General features: G+C 35.0%; 1 non-coding gene across 1 annotated transcript; it reads right to left on the bottom strand.

Moving 5' to 3' along the window:
* Positions 1–493: 493 nt before the first annotated feature.
* LOC141411050 (U1 spliceosomal RNA) lies at positions 494–657 on the bottom strand. Its single transcript, XR_012435908.1, has one exon. It is a non-coding gene; the product is annotated as a U1 spliceosomal RNA (small nuclear RNA).
* Positions 658–4,105: the final 3,448 nt, after the last annotated feature.

The following is a 4,105-nucleotide window of genomic DNA, read 5'->3' as shown; positions in this document are numbered from 1 at the left end:
GTCTTTTGCATGCTGGGATTACCACACCCAGCTATATTTAATTTTTAATGATTTAGATTCTGCTAGTAAAATACAAATTGCAGCAACAGAATGTGCCCTAACAACCAAGTAGCTTTTATTGTACTGGCAAAAGGAATTCTGATTTATGGAAAAATTTTGTAAACTTTAAAATGATTGGAAATAGGTAACTTGCAAAAATAAAATATTCTATAAAAACAGTGAAAGGGTTTTTTTTTTTTTTTGCCATAAAAACATTCCTTAATCACATTTGGCTCATTTTATTCTTATTAGAAAGTGAAAGCAGACTCTCTAAGGTCACTTGTTTCTTTCGACAGTTCAAAGTAGCACTTATTAGGTCTTTTTATAAAAAAAGAAAAACAGCCAAAACTAGACTAAAAAGTATTAGCAAGCCATTTCCCCACTAAAATCATTTGATCTAGACTCTCCAAACAGCTGACAATCTCATTGCCCTGTGATCTTTTTTTTTCCTTTATAGGGGAGAGTGCGAACGCAGTCCCCCACTACCACAAATTATGCAGTCGAGTTTCCCACATTTGGGGAAATCACAAGGGTCAGCACATCCGGAGTGCAATGGATAAGCCTCACCCTGAGAAAACCACCTTCGTGATCATGGTATCTCCCCTGCCAGGTAAGTATGCCCTGTGATTTTTATTTGGTTTTTTTTTTTTTTTTTGAAAATGCAGCTGGAAGTTTAGATGTAAGCTGAAATTTTCCTCAGGAAACCAAGAACATCATGTGTTTCCTTTGATATAACTTGTGTCATGAGATTAATGATTTCCTGACATTTTGGAAAAGGAATCTCTGGTATCAGCTCTATCACTTCACAAGATGTAATCCATCAGACCAATAAGTACACCAAGGGACTAAGGAGGTCATTTAGATTGCCTCTTGTATTCCATTTCATTTTAACCTGGTGATTCTTTTACCCAGGGAAAAATACAGTCTAAGTAGAGAGTCAACTGAAGAAAAGATGAGAGCTCTGTTTTCACTGTTTGGTCAAGAAAAATAAACCTCTGCATGTCCTTCTACTACTCTAGTTTATTACAGCTATTTCTTGCAGAGTATGTCAAAAGAATAAAGTCCACCATACATTGTCATTGTCAGTGCTTTAGTCCTTGTGTCCTAAGAAACAAGTGCATCTGGTTTAGACTTCATGCCAGTAATCATGAACATAGACTCATAGGCTCTGGAAACAATGCTAGTACTGATTTCGGAGATGCTAACTAGCTTACCCTGTATCTTTGAATGTCATGAAGTGGGGGTGATGCCCCATCCCAGTAAGAATAAAGTTCTGTCTCCATTTCTGACCTTTTCCAGATCATTATTAGAAGGTTTATAACGGGCTCATTTGGAGATTCTGGAATTGAAAATGAGATAACCTAGGGCAAAAATTACTACAGATGGTCACCTGCTTATGGTGACTCAACAATATGTTTTGATTTTGTGGTGGCGTGGAAGCTATACACATTCAGTAGAAACCATCCTTTGAATTTTTATCTTTTAAATACATTACATGAGATATTTAGCATTTTATTATAAAATAGGGTTTGTGTCAGGTAATTTTGCCCAAGTTTCGGCGAATGTAAGTGTTCTGAATACATTAAAGGTAGGCTAGGCTAAGCTCTGATGTAGGTTAGGAGTATTATATGCATTTTTGACTTACCATGTTTTCCATTTACAATGAAACAGAACCCCAGTATAGGTTTAGAAGCAGCTGTGTAAGGTTAGGAAGGTTGTTTGGTGAAGGTCTTAAGCTTTACTTTGGGTAAACACAGAAGTTTGAAGGGATTTAATAATAGTTTTAAAATAGTAGAAGGTTTTGAACAAGAGCAAATTAATTTCTTTCTTACCTTCATTAGTCCTGTATTATTTTGCTTAAATTTTTTCTTTTAATCTTTCCCCCCAGTTGTCTATTCTTTAACATCTCAAAACTAGTTTCTTATTAACCCTAAAGACTCACTTAAAGTTTGCCCTAGACTTAATCTACCACCATGAAATACTTAGCATCTTATAATTGCCACTTAATCACTAAATCTGCAATCTCCTTTATCCACTCAATCCACCTTTCAGCACCTCCTTCCTTCAGTTCAGGATTTTTCTTCTCAAGTAATCAACAAGCCTCCAACCCAGAGTCAACTCTCTCACCTATCTGGCCCTGCTGGGTCCCAGTCTCTTGTCGTTCTTCTTCACAGCTGGAAACTGTTTTATCTCTGGTTGCAAGTGGTCCAAGCTGAACTTCCAGGTTTTCTTCACCAACTTATCAAATTAGTAAGAACTAAGTTGATGCTTTCTTCTAAACACCATTTGCTCCTTCTTCACCATCATTACCTTATTTATGACAATGACAAACCTTTTCTTGCTCCTAGGATAGCTAAAATGTCTACACCCTAAATTTAGAGAGCTTGGGTTTTAGTCTCATTTTTTTCCCTGAGAAAAACTGACCCAAAACAAATTAATCTTACTAACACTCTAAACTATAAAAACAAGACATTACTAGCACCAAATGAAATTTATACTTTAGGCTCCTTCAAAGCTCTGGGAGGAGGGGTCCTAACAATGTGTTTACTTAGCCATATCTTTTTGAAAAAGTTCCAAAAGTAAGATGTTTCTTTGGCTTTCTTCTTCTGTTGCAATTCTCATAGACATTTTTGAGGCCCAGCTACAGGGATGTATACATTTCATTTGAGTACAGAAAATTTAATTTGAGTATATATATATATATATATATTATATATATATATATATATTACATATATATAATATATATATTATATATATAATATATATATTATATATAATTTGAGTATAGAAAATTGCACTCATATGTTTCACAATCACTTTGTGTGTGAATAACTCAATTTCACTGAGTGTCCCCACATAACAATAGCTGCCAGGAATATTCTTACTGTCCCATGTGGCAACTCACCAGGTGTTATGGGATGCAGATAGTCTATTAAGCAAGAGGTCTTGGCTAAATATAAACATGTTCTGCAGGATATGGCATCATAAATACATGGCTGGGGGAGCATCAAGGTGTGAAATGTACAAAGCCAGAAGACAGTTTGTGGAAAACTCTTCTAATCAGATGTGTAAAAATTTAAGCAGAGGAATAAACTCCCATAGATTCAGTGATGCAACAAATACAAATACTAATGTGCTAGCTGCCTTTTTGTTCTAGTTTGACTTTTAGAATGCAAAATAAATCTTACACAAATTCCTGTGTTTTTAGGGCACAAATAGCAGCACCATTGATACAAAAAGCAGTTATATCTATGACAAATAGTAAAGAAACTTGAAGGTCAAATAAATTGTTGTTAAACAAATTTGACAACAATCCCAAAAAGTTATATTGCTAAGACCAATGATTAGTTTACTAAAGATGACATTACAAAACCACTATGAACACTGCCAGTATATTTTCTTAGGAGCTTTTCTAAATAAATAATAGTAATTGGTTGCTGATCAGCCATGGTGAAGAAAATTTTCTATTCTCTCTGTGTCAATACCCATTGCTTCAATAAGGCTGTGGAGGAACAATGGCTACTCCTCAGTGGCATTCAACTATAAGCCTTCTTAGTTATAAGAATGGAATCAGATGGAAGCTGACCCTCTGGCTCTTTTGATTTTGGTTTGATTTCCTCCTGTACCAATGGATAGCTAGCTGAGTAGTATGTAGGCTGATCCAGATTGGCTTTGGCTGTGATAACTAGGGTGAATGGGCTCTGCTCTGTATGTCTCTTAAAAATAGTCTAAGTATGTTATTGCTGCAAAAGCAGAAGTGCAACAGAGAGAAAGCAGAACTGTGAAAGCAATTTTCAAGCCTTTACTTGATTCAAACTTGGTAACATTTTATTAGCCAAATTCAGTCATATGATTGAGCCTAAAGTCAAAATAGGATTGCATTGCAAAGGTGATGATACAGGTAGGGGTGAAAGTGGAGACCATTTTTGAAATTTAATACTCTATAATTAATACTATAAAAGTACTATTACATGAAGAGGTGATTAAAGATTATGCAATCAATAATTTGTGTGAAAGTGTTATATATGTATATTGGCAATTATCTAACAAAATTTGCTGATTT

The sequence above is a fragment of the Castor canadensis genome, chromosome 9, assembly GCF_047511655.1.
Source record: "Castor canadensis chromosome 9, mCasCan1.hap1v2, whole genome shotgun sequence".
Lineage (NCBI taxonomy): Eukaryota > Metazoa > Chordata > Mammalia > Rodentia > Castoridae > Castor > Castor canadensis.
The sequence above is the reverse complement of the archived record's forward strand: the minus strand, read 5'-3'. Positions and strand labels throughout refer to the sequence as shown.